A 21,921-nucleotide genomic window follows, 5' to 3' on the forward strand; every position below is an offset into this window, starting at 1 on the left:
CCCACAGGCGAATTTTATCGTTTGAGGTTTAATGTGTAGCTGTTGTTGTGTGAACAGAATGGAACTGAAACGTAACTATTAAATGCACTGTAATAAGAAGCAGTGTCACGTCTTATTCATATAAAGAGTAAGATCGTAAACTTTTTTCTAATAAAGCAATTACTTTTTCTCGTTCATCTTGTGTTAAGGTCTTCTAGGGACCACGTTTCAATCCCTAATTCTTTGCTGTACTTTTGTTTTCTTTCAGTATTTCTTCATGGCTTGGCTATGATTCTTTTTCCAGTTTTCAGAATATTTTTGTCTATTTTCTATTCTTTCCTGTCTTGGAACGCGACTACTTTTAAAACTTTCCCCTCAAAGATCTCATTAAAATACTCATCCAGTTATTTAGTTCCTTCCGAGGTCTTTTCTTACCTCTTGAGAACAGGTAGTGGTTAACTTATTTTTCTTAAGATGTGCTCGGTCAGGCTACTTAATCAATTCCAAAAAAGATAGTAAATCTCTTCTTCCTTGTTGCTTATATGTTGTGCCAAATTTCATTGTTACTTCTTTTACAAAATGCTACATTTTTCTGAGGACATAATTCTTTCTGTGTAATTTCTCTTCCTAATTTCTCTAATTTATCAAATGACTCCAAGCATTATGGGACTGAACAACTGAGGTCATCAGACCCCGAGACTTAGAACTACTTAAACCTGACTAATTTGAGGACATCTCACACATCCATGTCCGAGGCAGGATTCGAACCTGCGACCGTAGCAGCAGCTCGGTTCCGGTCTGATGCGCCTAGAACCGCTCGGCCACAGCTGCTTGCCTCTAATTTATCTCTTTTATAATTTAATTCTAGACATTCGCTAACATACTAATTTCAAGTGCTTCATCTTAAGTTTTTTAGACAAGCACTTTCTGATGTAGGTTTTCTTAGCCGTACCCTAGGTTTTTCAATCTTGTGTGTATTTTATTCTAAAGCAGTTTTCTAAACCGTTATCGTGAAAAGTCTCTGCCAAATATTATATTTTTTAACTTTTCTATTTCCCCAAAATCTGTTGTTAAATATTGGCAGCACGTTTAACAGGTCATAAATTTTGTTTTTCCTGTGGTTATTCATCAGTCTGTTAGGTCGGCTGTCTAATTCCAAAAGACATGCGTTGCACTAAGACGTTTTTCAGGTTCCCTGAAAGTATGACAGGATCATCTGAGAATGCTAAACGATTTACATTCAATCCCGCAGGGTGATTAGGTGTGTCAGTAACCCAACGCGACAGATGGTCTCGGTACATGAGAACCGTAGGCTGAGTATTAGCTCTATCGTTCTGGAACCAGGAATTAATTTCGGTCATGACGGAGTTCCCGCAGCTCCCTGGAATTTTTTTAACTCACTGGAGCATTTGGCACCGGAGATTTAAAATAATAAATCTCGTCAGACAACAGTGATTCACTTACGAGGCTGGGCGCCAAGAAGCGTATCTCATTATTTGCATTTACTGCTTAAATGTTAATATACTGTACATATCCAAAAGCGCTGGTGTCTTTACCTGCTCTGATAAGTCATTTTATGTTACTCTCAATTCATGCTGGGAAACTAATTGCTAATTTTAGTTACTATTGCGAGCCACTGGTGGTCAAGATACCTTGAGCTGGCAGCCTCCAAACTGTTCAGTTAGCTCACTAGAAGTTTATAACTAGTTTCCGAGGAGACACCATGTGCATCGGCGCATCAAGTGCGATCTCGTGATAAATGGAATAACTCGTTGGAAATTGCCTCGGATGACATACGTGTGCAATCTCATTTGAACATTGTGATCTTGTGTAGTAATCTATGGTCGGTTTGCGGAGAGGTAGTACGTGATTCATCGTCTACAGTACGATTTAGAGTAAAGACGGAACAATTTATCAAAAAGTTGCCTCGGGAAACGTACAAGTGTGACGTCATGCTGATCTTAAGATCATGTGAAGCATTATGTACGAATTTTTACGGTGCTCGATAAACGGTGATCAGCATCCGGAAAATTTGCCGCGTATATTTGTAGTAAACTGGCTCTCGGAATCGTTTCCTTGGTTCTTGATTGTTTCTATCCCATTATTTCGCAATTCCCATTTTTAGTAGCGTTGAGTTTTTCAAAATTTGCAGCTCTGTTAGGAACTGTTTATCATAGGCTCGTTCGAGTCTGCAGCCGGTGGAGAAGAAACCAATAGGGGCGATAACGACTAGTCAGTTTTACAAGACAAGTGGTGAGCAAGTTGCCCCCAGTTGTGCTAGGGAGCAGATTTTACATTCACAATTCTACAGTGTATGTTGCACACCGGATATCTTTTGGTAGAAAGTGTCACATTTGGGACAGCATTTTTTCTGGAAAACAGGTAATCGTCGCTTGCCATCCGTTCCGTGAGGAAGATCAACAAGCTTAATCCAAGAACCGCTTACCTACGTTATGCTGGTGCAGTAAATGGAAGGATCGTAGACTCCTACGGAAACATGACATGCAGTGTATTTCGTTGCCGTCAACAAACATAAAAAGTCTTCTTAACAACGTTAAAGATGGTTTAGGTCTCCAACAAGCTGGCTGTCTACCGAATTCCACGCGAATGTGGCAAGTCTTATGTGGAGGGAGACTATTGGAAAGATTCAGAAGACATGCGAGGATCATCAGCAACACACCACACTAAAACAATCAAGTAAATAAGCTGTCGTTGAGTACTGCATCGACTATTATTTTAAAATGAAATGCTGTGAGATCAGTGTCGTTGTAAAGCTTCTTGGACAAAAACCCGCCAGGGTAGCCGACAGCGCTAACGCCCTGCTTCCTGGACTCGGGTAGGCCCGCCGGCCCCGGGTCGAATCCGCCCGACGGATTAATGACGAGGTCCGTTGTGCCGGCCAGCCGGGATGTGGTTTTTAAGCGGTTTTCCACATCCCGTTAGGTGAACACCGGGTTGGTCCCCACGTTCCACCTCAGTTACACGACTCGCAGACATCAGAACACGCTTGCACCCTTCCATTAATTACACTCGATGCAGACAGTAGGGGTACACTAATTCTGTCCCGGGGGGTACGGGGTGGCGCAGGAAGGGCATCTGGCCACCCCTTGCCACTAACCTTGCCAAATCCGTTCCTACCAATGCTGACCCAGCGTCAGCGTGGGACATGGCACCAGTGAAAAAAGAAGAAAGTAAAGCTTCTTGGACAGTCTGGTTTGATTCCAGACAGTAAGGACACACAAAAGCACAATTAGCACCACTTGAATGAGACGACTGGGGAGATCGCCGAAATATTGTGCATAAAATTGAAACATCTTGACTGAAATCCAGAAGCACAACATTTACTTATCACGTGGAGAAAACCTGAGATACAGTAATTCATGATGAAATGTTTCTTTATAAGGATTGTCGCAAAAAGAACGCATGATTTGAAAGCCTGTTATTTTAATTTATTTTTGTTGACAACACTTCTTTTACATGTTTTATTGTCAATGATCACTGATCAAGTTTCGATATTGTGCTTTTGTTTTACAAGTCAGTGTTTGCGGAATATTAGCATAGACAGATACAGAACGGAACAGTAAGTGTTGATTGTTGAAACTCACAACAGGAATTCTGAAAGGTTCGTGGAAACTGTTCGCTAACTCCGTGCTATTCTGGGACACAACAGTGCACCACATGAATCCACCATTCGTAGGTTGATCAAGAAACCGGAAAAAAATTATCTATTGTTCGTATGCCCTCCAGGTGGCCAGGATGAAGCAAACGTTTTTGATAAGCATGATTCTGTTACTGTGCGTCCGGGAATCATCTGCCCAAGAAATGAGCATGCGTCCAGCAACAATACACAGAATCTCAACAAAAGGTTTGCCCTCACACACGTACAGACTCAGGTAACACAGGAAATTAAGACCAGCGGATTCTGGAAAATGGGTCGATTTGTGCGATAGATCCTGGAAAAGGAACGAAGGGGACGTGGTTTCACAAATTTCATCAGTTTCTCAGTTGAAGCTCAATTAGATTAACAACTTTGATAATAAGCATAATTTCCGATTGTGGAGATCAGAGCAGTCAAGACTATTTTACGAAAGAAAAACTCCATCTTCAGCGACTTTACAAGAACAGCTGCCTTCATCTATTAGAGCTCAAACAGGAAATTCGTGTCCTTGGCAAGCTGATAGGGAAATAAGTGCACGCGATAGTTCATTTCATGGACTGACCGAACGCGTGTAAGACTAGAAGGAGGGGCTATATGCCCAATATTCTTTTTCACATTTAAACTTCAACATCTGAAGAGAACGATGTGTCATGTTTTCTTCTTTCAAATAAACAAATTCGATTTATAACAGCTTCAGATCAGGCGTTTTCCAACTGGTGCTTAATATCACTGAAAATGGATTTTACATATTGCAATGCACAGAAGAGGACGATGGAGCTACAAAAACATTTTTTTCTAAAGAGTGCATTTAAAGAGTCGTCTTTCCTATTCCGTATATCGGAATATTGTGTACAGTATTTTACGTTCTTTGAGAAACCTTGAATCAAGAAACACGAGAGATTTATCCCTGGCACGTTTACCGCATTATTAAGTTTTTTTGAAACGACATACAGATAAATGAATCAGAGTTGTCAATTTTGTACGAGTCATGGCCACATTTTAAAACCAAAATTTGTAAAATAAAGGCCGGCTGGAGTGGCCGAGAAGGTTCTAGGCGCTACAGTTTGGAACCGCGCGACCGCTATGATCGCAGGTTCGAATCCTGCCTCGCTCATGGCTGTGTGTGATGCCCTTAGGTTAGTTTGGTTTAAATAGTTCTAAGTTCTAGGGGACTGATGACCTCAGAAGTTAAGTCCCGTAGTGCTCAGAGCCATTGGAACCATTTTTTTTTTTTTTTGTAAAATAAAGGTTTGCTTTTCTGCAAGCGATTTCACACAATGAAGTTCAAAATATTGTAGTTCATATGCTTTCCTACTCAGTTTAGAAGTTTCCAGTCGATCAAAGCCGGCACAATCACCTCCTCTAAGATAATGAACAACTGCCTCTCTGTACGTAATTCTCAAATAAGGGAAATTTTACACAAACACCTAACGATATCATTAAGGTAAAGAATCACCTCAAACTGCCACTCCAGTATAACAGTCTTTGGGCATGGTAAATTAAAAAAAAAAAATCAGTAACTAAAGTAGGTGACAAATAAGAGCAATGTCTTCCAGCTCTTTGACTCGAGTAATTTGTCCCAGAAGAGCTCATATACAAGAGAAAATGGAAAAGAGGATTAGAGACGATGCAAAGAAGAATGGAGCTGAAACTGGCTAATTAAGAATTATTGGCTCTCGTGTCGTCAGCGATGGACGGCGATGGATACCTTACTACATTTACTCGCTGTAATAACGGAGATAGCCAGAAACGGTTTACATGGCGTTCGCCTTAGAAGAGCATCACAGATGATTTTAGCACCATGTCTTCTGAGCAACTGTACCTCTAATCTATTAAAAGATATGAGATCTGCAAAATGTAGACAGGGAACGTAGGACAGTCACAAACTTCGTCCCTTACACGTACGTGGAGGCGTAGCCTTACACATGAAACTCCTAAGACAAGTCGCGTTAGAGTTAATCAGAGAAATGTAAATAGTTGTCGCACGTAGTTCTCACCTTCTTCGATTTTATGCCAATATCACTTCAAAAATGTCCACAAAAATCAGTGTATTATATAAATGCTGCATGTACCGAATATTTGATATTTCCTATCAATTAAAATTATGGACTAGACCGGAAGACCGGACCTCGAACTTGTGACCTCTTTCTTATAGGATGAGTGTATTAATGCAGTGAAGTATTAACCTTCCACTTTATTCTCTGGCCTTAAGCAAAAATTAAAACTTATCTTCTATGGATGTGACATTCCAGGTAATGTGCAATTGAAAAATAAATGCAATTAATACAGGAAGCGACGACAATTAAGCATTATTAAGCACTATAGTGAAATATGAAAACCTTGAGCAATACTAAATACTGTCACTCATACCTACATTTAAACAATATGTTTTTTTACACTGACCAGATATTCATTGCGAATTTCTAAAAGGACTAGAACGTATTCCTCCGTGTTTCCTTGGATTTCCTTCAATTCTGTCCTAAGCATCTATCGTATGGAAATTTATGAAATGAAGCACTTCTACAAAATGATACCTACTTCCAATAATTTAAGCCGGCCGGTGTGGCCGAGCGGTTGTAGGCACTTCAGTCCGGTACTGCGTGACCGCTAAGGTCGCAGGCTCGAATCCTGCCTCGGGCATGGATATGTGTGGTGTCCTTAGGTTAGTTAGGTTTAAGTAGTTCTAAGTTATAGGGGACAATAATTTACATAAAGAGGGGGACAATGGTAAAAATTTGTTAAAAAATCAAAGTATCTTAATGCTTAATATACAAACATTTGCCAGTTACACATATAGATTCACAATACCTGTGAGACTACAGCAAATAAGACGTTCGAAACATATTTGTAAAATTCTACATGATCTCTACTCCTGTAGGGTATTCAGATTTAATTCCTACTCACATCAGTAAACAATTTTAACAACATGTCTGAAATCGATCAGAAAGACTTTTCTTGTGATTTAACTGTAACCCATTTGAAAAAAAGAAACAAAAGTTTCGAGACTGAAATGTAAAATACTGAAAGGGTTTTAAAAATCAATGTCTACGTAAGATAAACAAATAACAGCCACAAATTCAGTCAGAAATAGAAGAGCCACGTCCTTTCAATTGTTTTCTAAAATCTTTTTAGCTCTTTTGAAGACGAAAACTCAAAGTTTCACTTACAAACAATGGCGGGATCGCGCCTGGAACGGAGGTACGACGTCCTCGTACGGCGACTGTGCCAACTATTGAGTGGCGCCTGCACTCTCGGCTCTCTACTATCCAAAAGACGTCTATTCATGACAACAAGAGCACATTTTGCTTCACACCGATAATGACCAGTCACTTGCTGTGGTACCCCAGTCTTTCTAACCTGACTTGCTTCTTTTTCGACACCAACGTCACTGGGACATCGTTCGCAGCAAGCAGTTGGCACGACGTCATTGCAGTTGGTATGATCTGGATGCGCAAAATGAACAACTGACTGGTCAGTGCCAAACCTGTAGTGAACATTTGTCAGCACCACCTCAGCAGTTCGTTGAATGGCCCAACCTCAAGCACCTTTGCAACATTTGCACTAGGATTTCGAAGGTTCATACTGGAATGCAAGTAGCTCATCGTCGGGGAAGCTTTTAGAAAAATTCCCTTCATCGTACCTCTGCTCATCACTATTGCTGGTTCCACATTCTAGGCCCACCGTCGATCTGTTACCTGGAGGGATTGCCTGAAGTGATTGTGACTGACAAAGGACCTCAGTTTGTTGCCGTCGAGTTTGAACAGTTTTGCTCCGCCTCCAGCATCAACCACATTGCATCTTCACCGGTTCACCTGGAACCAGAAGGCGAAACGTAACACTTTGTACGAGCATATAAGCAACGCATGGGCAAATGTCATGCCTCCTACACACGGGATCGAGCTGTATCACTATTCTTATCTTCCTACTACTTCCAGCCACGCGATGGACCATTGCCAGCGGAGTCGTCACATTCATGGCGCCACTACACCTTGCTTCAGTTGGTGCACCGATCTCAGTGGGTGGCGCTGATCCTGCCCAGAGATGCGAAGTGTCAAACTAAATGTTCGATCTCTTACAGGCTGTATGGCGGACGGAAGCGAACGAGGTACCATTCTAATACTTCTGGGACGTTTCCTGTTTTTACTGCAGGGACCGAGAGGATCGCTGAGACACCACCAGAATCAATTTCTTACATGTGAATTGCGTGATCCTGCCGCAGGTGTTGTGCTTTCTGATTCTGTGCCTGCCTGGACTCAGCAGCTTTCACTGCATCTGGCTCCCTCAGGCCCCTCCGCCATTGGCCCTGATCCTGGAGCCGATGGAAATGGACACCCTTTCATGGTCGTTGCCATCTCGATGTCCACCGTCGATCAGTGATCAGCTCGTCTTTCTCGGCAGCTGACCCATGTGCCATCAAGGAATCCTTTACATTCGTCCAAAATCACCCATATTCATTTGGTGCTGTGCCTCTGAATATGGGTGTGCACCTTTTGCCCGGTTTCGGCTCAAGGCGTATCCCAGGAAACAGTCGGGAGCTTGTCAACTATCTTGGTTTCGGCTTCTGTCTCCTCATTGTCACCTGCATCCAGATCTCCCATCTACACTAAATGGTGAGTGTGGTAGTTTGGGGGGTCGATATGTATAACGTATCGATACCACCTAACCGGTGTCATAAAGTTGACAATGGAATTGCAGTTCCATCAGACGTCAATAGTGGCCGCACGAGATCTGGCAGACCCAATAGTGCGCGCCCGCTGAGCCACCCCTCCAGCTACTCTGGACTACGAGCACCCTCTGCCACCACAATATGGGAAAGCTGGTGGCAACCATACAGCATCAGTCGCACTCGGACCACTTTGCTATGTGACACTGTGCAGGTATCACATAGTCGAGGTCAAACACCATCTATCCTGCTTCAGTTCAGAGAGCCTCATCGTTGTTGATAATGTATTAGCAGCACTGCTGCATTATATGCGGTGAGTCTTCACACGCTAGGAGAAAGCTCCTAGTTAAGTAGAACTTACACAACTTGCCACTAAATTTGCTACACCAAGAAGAAATGCAGATGATAAACGGGTATTCATTGGACACATAAATTATATTAGAACTGACATGTGATTACAGTTTCACGCAATTTGGGTGCATAGATCCTGAGAATTCAGTACCCATAACAACCACCTCTGGCCTTAATAACGGCCTTCATACACCTGGGCATTGAGTCAAACAGAGCTTGGATGGCGTGTACAGGTACAGCTGCCCATGTAGCTTAAACACGATACCACAGTTCATCAAGAGTAGTGACTGGCGTATTGTGACGAGCTAGTTGTTCGGCCACCATTGACCAGACGTTTTCAATTGGAGAGAGATCTGGAGAATGTAATGGCCAGGGTAGCAGTCGAACATTTTCTGTATCCAGAAAGGCCCGTACAGGACCTGCAACATGCGGTCGTGAATTATCCTGCTGAAATGTAGGGTTTCGCAGTGATCGAATGAAGGGTAGAGCCACATCTCAAATATAACATCCACTGTTCAAAGTGCCATCATTCCGAGCAAGAGGTGACCGAGACGTGAAACCAATGGCGATGACGAATACACGCGATGTCGCCAAACACGGATGCGACCATCATGATGCTCTGAACAAAATCTGGATTCGTCCGAAAAAATTACGTTTTGCCATTCGTGCACCCAGGTTCGTCGTTGAGTACACCATCGCAGGCGCTCCTGTCTATGATAAGGCGTCAAGGGTAACCATTGCCATGCTCTCCCTACTGGTAGTCCATGCTGCTTGTAACGGAACTGAAATAATGGTGGGCTGACAGTAATTTGGAGCCCGCGCGTCGGAAACGGGCGCGCTGGTGTGAGACTGCCAGGGAGTGCACCCTGATGCCATCTATTGGCGAAACTGGGAATTAGCGCTGCCTCTCAGACAATGCGCTAAGCTATCGGAGTCAAATGTATTCTTTTTCTTGGTAATTATAAGCTATTACTGTATAATTTAATGTTATAAAGCGCTAGTAGTAAATTATTATGACTGGTATGAACTCCAGGGTAATAAATATAGATATTCTTAAATACTAAATGATTTCGGTGAAAAGGTGGTAGGGATACGCCCCCACTCTTGGTGATACGAGCGTAGCTAGAGGTAGCTGGAGACACAGGGACTGAACAATGGATTGGCCTGGGGAGTGTTGACGTGATCGGACGTGCGTAACTGTGCTCACGCAAAAGTGATTGTGCAACAGCGAAGAGGCGAATATCGTCGCCGTTTGTGGAGTAGAACGCGACGAATGGTTGTCGAAGCCGTCTCTATGCCACTGGGGATGATTGTAAGAGTTCCTGCGCCCAGATTTTATGGCGGACGTGCAGTAGCTTATACGAGTGCTACAGCTCGTAGTTCCAGCCGCCATTAAGGGCATGAGGCGTGAAGAGCTGCGTTAGCCACATGCATCCCACCACCAGCACCGACACGTCTACCCAAGGCAAGACTGCTTGAAATTGTTAAGTCGAACTTTGTATACATGTAAAAGGAGAATACCAGTTTTCTTTTGTGCAAGTGCAGAAGACAGAATATAGTAATGAGTAAAATTACGACGCATGTTGTACATTGTACAGTGTAGTAACCTGAAACATAGTGTAGTGAAATCAGACTGAGGCCACCATCGCCTCTTTCATTTACAATTCTTTTGGGTGTAGAATACTTTAGCGTATAAGAACCAGAAAAGAGCAATGGTCACACCAGAATGAGTCGCCTATTTATAGTTACTTAAATTTTTCTGAGTAACCTTTCAAGTAAAGTCACTTAACTAATTCTATAGCAATTGTCCAAAGAGTAATATCCCAAAATCATTAAAAAAAAAAAGGTTGAAGGGTAGAAGTTTGTTAACCTAAGTTGCTTAAATTGTCTTGGTGGTAATTACCAAGCCAACTCACAGAAATTGAGAGAGTATTTGCTTTGTAGAATCACCTAGAATGATCAGAAATAGTAATATTCAGAATTAAGTTTAAATTCAACTCAAGCCGTTTCACTTTGAAACGAGCCAAAAAATTGATTTATTCTTTTGCTCCTTCAGAGCTGGCGACCATAGTTATAAGTATTTTCAGGAGAATTCGACGGTAAGTCTGCTGCTCTCGTCGTGCTGATAGGGTTACCCACTGCTGCTAGCAGTGGTGATTGGATACATAAGCTCACTACCAAGTTAAGTGGGTCAGGTAGGCAGTGTTACCGTGTGAACTGTAGGGCACTGTAGGCCGTGGATCGAACCCGTTCAATCATCACAGCTCTTTGAGAAATAGTCCGGTTAGGAGTGTACTAATCCAATAGGTAAATACTGGCGAGTAACGGTCAAAAATGTATACGCAAGTGAATTTAGCAAGGTCCATGTAGCACCTAGTTAATGTGGTGCAATGGCGAGGGTAGGAGTGGAGTAAAAGTGAGCTGAGCTTGTGGCAGCTGTGCTGTCTTCAAAGATTAATAACGTGAATTCACTACTACCTCTTACCATTAGGGCTGAGCTATTTACGGTTAAAATACGTAGCAGTAAGCGCAAAGGCGTGACAGCTACAAGTCCGTATTGGCTTTATACATACGGAAGTAGGAAGCGGGTCATTCTGTCAGTGGAGGGGTTAAAACAACGGAGTCACTTGAGAACATACCCCATTTACTGATGGAAAGATTCGGCGGTTCGGTCGCATGTGGCGACCGTGACAGGACCTACCAAGGTTGTAGAATAATGGCTGCAATAAAAGTGTTATATATGAACTTGTAGTTTCAAGAAAATTTTAAATTTAAAATTCTGTTGTAGACAAATATACCACAATTGGTAAGTCCAAGACGACAACCTGCAAAGCAGCAAAAGGAAGTCCAATAGTAGGAGTTAAACAAGTAATACTTGGTTTAATAAACATTTCTATTAGGCACGAAATACAGCAGCATAAGATGGAGTCGAATAGTAACAAGCAAGACGAAAACATTACAAGGTCATACCCAGAATTAGGGACCATAGATACTGTTGTAGGGTTGGAAAATCTTATAGATGAATCCACACCCACAAGACAGGAGGAACGGGAAGTGAAACCAAAGGTAGTGAAAAGTGAACCCTATGTATCTGTGGATGCAAGTCACAAGGGAGAGCATATGGAATTAACAAGTTTATTAAATAGTATGATGGCGCAAATTCGAGAAGGGAATGCTAGTTTGAAAGCAGAAATGGCTAGTCATATATCCCAACTGGATGAAAAGCTATCTGGTAAAATAAAAGCCAATTTAGATATTTTGAATACGCAAAGCCAACGTATCACAGAGGTAAACAAATCAGTAAATAGCATTAGGGCTGAAATAACAAATGTTCAGAGAAAAGTCACAGAAATAGAGAAAAGATTTGATACCGAAATTCAGAAAATAGAGAAATCAGTGGAACCTTTGGTTAGTGAAAAATTAGAACCGATAATTGAAAGTAAATTACAGGTGATAGTACCAGTTGTAAAGAAAGAGATTGTTAAAGAAACGGCAGCTGATATTGAAACACTGCGCAATACCATGTTGAGTTTTGATGCATGTGTGCAGGAGCAGGAAAATACACTGCGTAATGAGATAAAATTGTTAAGTCAGCAAGTTCAGAATCAGACGTTTCTTAACTGTAGTGGTATCCCATTGGTAATGGAAAAATCGGAAATACTGAGTAGGGAGGAAAAATACGATCCTCAAAAGAAACAAGGTGGATGGCATCCAATGGATTTTATAAAAAATTGTGAACGTGTCTTACCAACAGACATGTCGGATAAAGAAAAAATTAATTTAGTAATAGACGCTTTAGCAGGTCATGCTAAACGTTGGGGATTGAATTTGGATATCGACAATTTGAAGTTTACAGACTTCAAAGAAAAGTTCCTTGAGGAATTCTGGGGCACACAACAGAGGGATAGGTTGTGGAGAGAATTCGTTGTCGCCAGAATGCCAGAACATGGGCGTGGGCTCATGAAAGAATACTGTGAAGGATGGTTCAAGCGTTTGGAGTATCTTAAAGATCGTAGATCAGAATCGGAGATAGTGTGGGAGTTGTGGAAAAAGCTACCTGACGATTCAAAGCGCTATGTAGGAGGCACTCATCGAACATTCTATGAATTTTTAGAAAAAATCGAGAATGAAGATAGGTGGCGTGAAACTAGAGAGTTTCGAGGTTTCAGAAATCAGAATGGAATAGTAAAAGGTGGTAGGAATGAACCGCAAATTGACATGATGAGAGGAAGAGGCCGAGGAGGTAACTCTCAGCGAGGGAGAGGACACTATCAGGGAAACGGGATGCATTATCAAAATCAGGAAAACTAAATACCGCGCAGGTCAAGGGCCTAACGCGCGCGGAAAGAAAGAAATGGCCCAAATATAGGGAAGATCGGAGTAGTCAGTACTATAGTAGGATAGTGCGTCGTTCGCCTGAAGAGCAGTTACATAAACGAAACTTTGCGAAGTATAATGCAGGGATACAAACAGAGGAGAGAGAGCAGGGAGGAATTATTAAGGGAAATGAAGTAGGAAAAGAATATCGGTCGGATGTGAAGGCTCACGTGAATGAAATAAGTACAATTCGAGGTCAGAGTGACGAATTGATGATGGAAGAGTCAGAGAAGGCGTTGTTTGTCGGTAGGGATAGCAACTGTGCAGAGAGGCAGGGGCAAGGTAGGAGTGATGTGATTTATGGTAAAAGGTTCGTACGAATAGTCGACGAATCGCATCGAGAAGTAATTAAAGAGGAAAGGGTGGATAAGAAAAAGGGGCATAGTGCAGAGACGCATGCCGATTCAGAAATTACCTCGTATGCAGAATATGTACATCAGCTCAAAAGCCAGCCAGCACAATTAGAAAGATCTTCCACTCAAGTGATTAGTTTGGACCCGAATATGACGGTGTCAGTGAGCCATACCGATTATGATGTGTACCTAGTGACAGCAAGAGTACATGACTGTGATGAAGATTCTTTTAGAGAAATTAGAGAAAGTGTATCTAACCAAGAGAAAGAGTGTTGTGATCCCTGTAGTACTGAAGCAAATGAGTTGAGTGAGACTGGAATTCCATTAGTAGGGGAAAATAATGAAAGTAAGAGTGGCGAATGCACTATCCAACAAAGGGAAAGTAGAGAAATGGATTATAATTTGCAAGAATTATTTGAATCCGAAGAAGGTCATATTTCTAAGGAGGAGGAATTATCGTCAGAATCATCAGAAAGCATCCAGGGAGAAAAAGAAGTAGAGGAAGTTTCCAATTCTGCAACCGAGCCAGTTGAGAACATACCCCATTTACTGATGGAAAGATTCGGCGGTTCGGTCGCATGCTGCAAACGTCGTCGAACTTTTCGTGCAGATGGTTGTTGTCTTGCAAACGTCCCCATCTGTTGACTCAGGGATCGAGACGTGGCTGCACGATCCGTTACAGCCATGCGGATAAGATGCCTTTTATCTCGACTGCTAGTGATACGAGGCCGTTGGGATCCAGCACGGCGTTCCGTATTACCCCCCTAAGCCCACCGATTCCTTATTCTGCTAATAGGCGTTAAATCTCGACGAACGCGATCAGCAATGTCGCGATACAATAAACCGCAGTCGCGATAGGCTACAATCCGACCTTCATCAAAGTCGGAAAGGTGATGATACGCATTTCTCCTCCTTGCACGAGTCATGGCAACAACGTTTCACCAGGCAACGCCACTCAACTGCTGTTTGTGTATGAGAAATCTGTTGGAAACCTTCCTCATGTCAGCAGGTTGTAGGTGTCGCCATCGGCGCCAGCCTTGTGTGAATGGTCTGAAACGCTAATCATTTGCGTACCACAGCATCTTCTTCCTGTCGCCTAAATTTCGCGTCTGTAGCACGTCATCTTCGTGGTGTAGCAATTTTAATGGCCAGTAGTGTATACTGACTGTGTTTACTTCTTCTCTAATCATTTCTTTCCTGTCCAGCTTTCCTACGGCTGTGTACCCCGCATGTCTTTACCATTTTGTTGGAAGTTGTACACAAGTCACCACCTCAGACGGGAGACTGGCTGTGGGTCTTGGGAGCCGCGTCCACAGCGGGAGAGCGCCGTACCAACATTTAAATTGCGTTTAGCGGAACATCGTAATACTTCCACGAATATAAGTTTTGTTGGCATGTGGCCTGAATGTTGCGAGAAATCGGACGTAAATATTTTCGCTGAAGTTCGCTGTGTGCACTAGTAAATGGAATGCTTGGTTACCTGCGTCATAACCAATAAATCGCAAACGGCTTGTTTGGGGAAGCAGTTTACTGGAGTGTTTTTGTTTCCATTACGGTATCCTTCCTCCCCTGTTAGGTTTCGCTGTTGACTGTGACACGTCCAAAATAGTTTGCATTTCAGCAGAAACAGTAAATACTTTGAGGAGGTAGTTTAGTGTAATTAAAATAAAGTTCAATATTACGTACGTCCTACTTTCATTTGTTACAGAGTTACTGCTGTTAGAATGTAACTCGAACAGAAACTCCTGTATTACGAAGAGCTAAATGATTAGCTCACATTTGACTTTCACGAAATCCATCTCCGACTTCTATACACTTTCAATTTCTCTCGATAACACGACATGTAGCTTTTCTGAGGTCGTCTTCAAAGTTTTTAGCAGGGAAGCACCGTACATAATCCGAATGATCAGTTCGTCTCTTGCCTTTACATTTTCTTTGTGATCCCCGCTGGCCAAATCCGAAACGAAAAGTCTGGAAACCTAGGTGCCTAAGCAACGTGTCTGTTTCTATCGATTCATCTCCTGTGGAGTGTTAGGTTTAAACAGTGTGTCACCTTGTGACTGAAATGTATAGGGCACCGTCATGCTGTAAAATCGTACCTATACCTGCAATGAGAGACACTCCTTCCAAAAAGCGCTCGAAGCTCGTTCGCAATAAATTCTAGATAACGAAGTCCTTCAAGGCGATGAGGTATAATAACAGTCCTAATCAAGTGAATGTCTGCCATAGCATCCTATACATTTATGATGAATTATTGAAAAAGCATATGGATTTTCGTCAGACACCAATGTGACTTACGATTGTTATGGATACAGTCAGGAGTGAAAGTGGCGTCCATCAGCGACAGTATGAATCGTGTCATTCGCACTTGTCTGTTTGAAATTAACAATCAACACAATTTCAATTTCCTACCATCATCTCCTTCTACAAAGTGTTCAATTTGCTGTAAACGATAACGATGGAGGCCATGCTCATGCAATGTCCGCCATATTCTACATCAATATGCATAGAAACTCTTCTTGTGCCTGGTGGACTACGTTCGATGATAAGAATAACTTTTCCTCTATATAGTCCACACTCTATTCAATCACACTCTCAGTTGAAATATCACTGCAGGCGCCTGTGCAAATCCTTCCCATAGTGAAAACTCGAATAAACAGTGTTGAGTAGGGGCAGTATTCTCTACAGGTAGCAGGAAAGCGTTTTCATACCACAGCAGCATCTTCAACATTTGGAAATACGCGGATCCTGCTTAAAAGATTTATTAGAATTCGCCAACAAATCACTATCACTGCTAAGAAAACATCGCAGTCACACTTCAAAAATTCAGTTACGTAAAGCGAAGCCCAGTTTCGCAACTGCAACTTCAACACGATAGTGACAATCGATTAATAAACCCACAGTAAGTGGAGTAGCAACATGCAAAACGAAAACCAATACAAAACAGACATGTTATATGGATTGTCTTACTGCCACCTACTATAACATTTACTAACTACAGCAACAGTAAGTATTATGCTCACACAAATGAATAAATTGTTATCAAATAAATACAATATTTCGACGTTCGTGTCAACATATGACTAACGTTGCTCTAAAGGCAAATTTGATACATATATAAATTCTTCACAATGTGTGCTTGAATACTAATGCTAACAAGCGAACTAAGTTACCATTTAACGCTGCATTCGTGATTTGCATTCCTCAAAGTCCAGTGAATAATTTCAGTGTGTGCCGCGCATAAGCTATTTTAGGATTACGAAGAACGAAATGTTCTGGAAGCGATCAAGTAGAATTTAGCCCTGTCCGTCAAAGGGGATTTAGGAGCGTACGTCAGAAGGGCGTTTCCGCCCCTGTTCGTGGATCTTCCCATGTCCAATATTCGTAATGAGAGAGGGGGAGAGGGAGGGAGAAAGACAGAGAGAGAGAGACGCAGGGATAAGGAAAAATAGAAACCAAAGTGAAAAGGCTGCCTGCAGAAACAAGAAACCTGCCAAGCCAGCAGCCTCCAATCGAGGGCAACGGAAATATCGAAAGCAACGAATCTATCAGAAAGCGCTGAACCGAAAACTTTGTGTTGACTTCTATCCTCTGGTTACGTCCCATCAGTGTTGAGTCGCCATGACTTTTCTTTTCTTTCTGGAAGTTGACATCGCAGTGAAAAAGTATAGATGCTCGTCATCGTAGAATTTCATATGTAGAACTTTATTAACAGCCAAAACATTACGCTGACGTAACTGAATCACCGTAGCTTAGGAGTAGAACTTCTATTAGTAATCAAAACGTTCTATGCCCGGCGTTCTAACCTCGTCGCTGCGTAAACTTCGACTACAAATCATCAGCAATGGAAGCCGATGACTTCTGGCATTGGAAATCACCTACGTTCTGTGAAAGGCCTTGGCAAAGAATGTGGGCACTCTCTTGCCCTTGGGGTAGGAAACAGCCCATAGAAGACGGACGAATAAGCCGTGATCAACGACATGAGGATGCCGAAGGCATATGGAAACCGTTCCATTAAATATGCATGATGTGTGTGCACTGGACTTGTGCCTTTAGCTGAAAAAGTGTCATGGTGATCTCTCCATCGGCAAAACATTTCGGACTAGTCCCCCATTCGGATCTCTGAGAAGGACTGCCGCGGAGCAGGTGACCTTGAGTATAAGAAGGAATAACCAACGACGGAACTAGGAATGTCAGATGATTGAAGGTCGTAGGAAAGCTAGAAAATCTGAAAATGGAAATACGTAAGCTGAATTTAGTTACTGTAGGTTTGACTGAAGTGGAAGTGAAATGGAAAGAAGATAAGAATATCTGGTCAGACGACTATAGAATAATATCAACAGCAGCAGAAAACAGTGTAACAGCATGAGGATTCGTTATGAACAGCATAGTAGGGCAGAGTGTGGACTACAGCTAAAAGTCAAGGAATAGGGTTGTTCTCATCAGATTCGGCAGCAAACCAATGCTGACATAGATAGTTCCGGAACACATGCGTCGTCGCAAGCGGTAGATGAACGGTTAGTCAACAAGTTGAGGGAGACGGAAATCTAATAGTCATGGGGGATATTAATGCGGTTGTAGGGTCGTAGAGGAAGCAGTTGAAGAAAGGATTACGGGAAAATATGGGCTTGGTAGTACGAACGAGAGACAAGAATGTCAGCACGAGCTTCTGTTATCTTCCCCAGCTGATTTCTAGTGTGCACCAAACAACTTGCCGTAACACGTTCTTCAGGACTGTAATTGAACGTTTCAGCCATCGTTTAGCTCACATAATAGGTGTAAGGAAAAAAGTACATTAACATTTATAAAGAGGTAACGTGATAGAAAGGGAAGAGGAGGTAGATTAAGATGAAATGTGAGGTACAATACCGAGTGAAAATATTGAGAGAGCTCTGACAGACCTAAGTGGAAAAAAAGGTCCCTGGAGTTGACGAACGGGGTCAGGGATTTTCTCTGCCTCGTGATGACTGGGTGTTGTGTGATGTCCTTAGGTTGGTTAGGTTTAAGTAGTTCTAAGTTCTAGGGGAATGATGACCATAGATGTTAAGTCCCATAGTGCTCAGAGCCATTTGAACCATTTTTGAGTTGACGAAGTTCCGTTGGAACTATGGACAGACTTGGGAGAACCAGCATCACTGAATTGTTCTTTCTTGTGAGCAAAGTGTATCGACACAGGAAAGATTCTCAAATCTGAAGATGAACGTAATAATAATTTGAATCCAAAAGGAAGCAGCTACTGACAATTACAGTTCTTTATAATTTGATAAGTCAAGATGGCAGAACACTGACACGAATTATTTACATAAGAATGAAGAAATAGACAGTAGCTGACCTAGAGGAGGATCAGTATGGGTTATGGAAAATTGCACGAATACACGAAACAACACTGACGCTACAACTTATCATACAAGCTAGATTAAGGAAAGACAAATCCACATTTATAGCATTTGTTGACATCGAGAAGGCTTTCGACGATGTTGAATACACCCTTCGGAACTCTGAAGAGAGGGGGGGCGGGGGGTAACGTGGAGCGGAAGGTTATGTACAGATTGCACAGAAACCAGACGGCATTTATAAGAGTCTAACGCCATGTAGGGGAAGCAGTGGTTAAGAACTGAGTGAGAAAGGGTTGTAGCCTACCGCCGATGTTATTCAATGTGCACGTTGAGCAAGCAGTAAAGGAAACTAAGGATAACTTTGGAATAGAAATTTAAGTTCAGAGAGAGGGAAAAATGTTTGAGGTTTGCTGATGATGTTCCTGTTCTGTCAGAGACAATAAAGGACCCCGAAGAGCAGTTGAACGGAACGGACAGTCTGGAAGGAATGATGTGAGATGAAAATCAATGCAAGCTATGGGACGCTAATGGATTGTATTCGAATTAAATCAGGGGATGCTTGGATTATAAAATGCGACGCTAAAAGTAATAGATGAGTTTTCTATTCGGCCTGCAATAGAAACCGATGATGCGGACTAGAGAGGATACAAAATGTAGACTTGCAATGGCAAGAAAAGAGTTTCTAAAGGAGACAAATGTGTTAATATCGAAGATAGTTTTAAGTGTCATGAAGCGTAGTCTTATATGGAAATGAAATGAGGATAATAACAGATCACAGAAGATAATAGGTTTTCAAATGTTGTGCTATACAACAATTCTGAAGATAAGATACATAGGTCGCGAAACTGATGAGGGAGATTTTGCAAGAAAGAATTTTGTGGCACAGCTGGCTTAAAAGAACGATTTGTAATGTATTGTGAATACATATAAAGAAGGATCCTTTATTGTATGATTATATGATAGCGGAACAAACACTGGTAGCAGTTACTTCTGTAAAATATCTGGAAGTATGCGTGCGGAACGATTTGAAGTGGAATGATCATACATAATTAATTGTTGGTAAGGCGGGTATCAGGTTGAGATTCATTGGGAGAGTCCTCAGAAAATGTAGTCCATCAGCAAAGGAGGTGGCTTACGAAACACTCGTTCGACCTATACATGAGTATTCCTCATCAGTGTGGGATCCGTACCAGATCGGGTTGACGGAGGAGATAGAGAAGATCCAAAGAAGAGCGGCGCGTTTCGTCACAGGGTTGTTTGGTAAACGTGGTATCGTTACGGACTCAAGTGGCAGACTCTGCAAGAGAGGCGCTCTGCATCGCGGTGTAGCTTTCTGTCCTGGTTTCGAGAGGGTGCGTTTTCTGGATGAGGTATCGAATATATTGCGTCCTCCTACTTATACCTTCAGAGGAGAACACGTATGTAAAATTAGAGAGATTCGAGCGCGCACGGAGGCTTTCCGGCAGCCGTTCTTCCTGTGAACCATACGCGAGTGGAACAGGAAAGGGAGGTAATGATAGTGGCACGTAAAGTGCCCTCCAACACACACTGTTGGGTAGCTTGCGGAGTATAGATGTAGATGTAGATCGGTTGAGAGGACACATTCTGAGGCATCACGGAAGCATGGGTTTGGTATGGCAGGGAAGAATGGGACGTAAAAATTAATTTTAGAGGGAGGTCGAATACACGAGTATTGTAAGGAGATTTAAATGGATGTATGGTGCAGTAGTTATTCAGAGGTGTAGAGTCCTGCAGAGGATAGGATAGAGTGGAGAGCTCATTCCAACCAATCCTCAGACTGATAACCACAGTAACAACAATAACAACAACAGCAATGGGACTCTGATGGCCTCCTTGCACACTCCTTACTAATTCTGCCTTCGCCCTCGCCCTTGACATGCCTGGCTTTGTTTGGTTTGGGCACGTGGGATAACGAGCTCTCCGTCGCGCAGGTACAGCAGGCAGTCGTCAGTTGCGACCAGACGGGCAGACACCGTGGCATTGTCCCACGGGAGGGCGGTGCAGCCACGGCGGGGCGCAGCGGCAGCCGGCAGCCGAGGCTGGAGACGCCTCCGCCCTCCTCCCACGCACCTGCCGGGGATCGATACGGCGGACTTCCGGCTGGGCCGGCTCGCGGCTGGTACAGCGCAGACACGGGACGCCGGGCTCTGCTCCGTAGGCTGTGGGCCCAGGGTGGTAGACAGCTAAGGTGAGCCAGCCGGCACCTCCTCGGCCGCCAGAGGCATCACTGACCCACAACAGAGACTGGCCCCGTGTCAGCAGGCATCTCGTTACGAACCAGGATACACAAACAAGAACACAACGTTTATTACACAGTGGATTGTGTACATGCAATTAGTTTTTATATTTATATGTCTTTCGGCAAATAACGACCATTGAGACAGCAGGAAGCTGTAACACTGACGTACACTTAGGTGACGAAAGTCGTGGGACACCTCTTGATGTCGTGTCGGATGTGCTTTCGCCTGGCTGTGCAGCAACTCGACATAGCATGGGGTCAACAAATCGTCGGAAGTCCCCAAGAGAAATAATGAGCCAGGCTTCTCCTATAGCCTTCCAAAACTGTGAAACAGTTGTCGGTTCAGTGCTTTGCGCACGAAGTGACCTCCGTATTGCGCCCCACAAATGTTTCATGGGATTCATGTCGGACGGTCTGGGTGGCCAGATAACTCGCTCGAGCTGTCCAAAGTGTTCTTCGAAACAACGCTGACAATTGTGAACCGGTAACATGACGCATTGAAATCAGTAAAAATTCCGTTGTTGTTTGGGAAGATGTTGACCATTAAGCGCTGCAAGTGGTCTCAAAATTGACGAGCATAATCATTTTCAGTCAATGATTGATACAGTTGGACCAGAGGGACTATGTTTACTTGCAAAGAGCCTGATTGAGAATTGGGGATTATGACTTCTTGCGGTCTCGAACCCTACCATCAGCTCTTACCAAGTGAAATCGGGACTCATCTGAACAGGCTAAGGTTTTCCGTTCGTCTAGAATCAAATCGATATGGTCACGAGCACAGGAGACCCGCTGCAGAGGGTGTCGTGCTCTTAACAAAGGCACTCGTATCCGTCATCAGCTACCGTAGCCCATCAATACCAAATTTCCTTGCACTGTGCTGTCGGGTATGTTCGTCGTACGTCCCACATTGATTTCTGCGGTTCTCTCTTGCAGTGTTAGTTAGC

This window comes from Schistocerca americana, chromosome 8, assembly GCF_021461395.2.
Source record: "Schistocerca americana isolate TAMUIC-IGC-003095 chromosome 8, iqSchAmer2.1, whole genome shotgun sequence".
Lineage (NCBI taxonomy): Eukaryota > Metazoa > Arthropoda > Insecta > Orthoptera > Acrididae > Schistocerca > Schistocerca americana.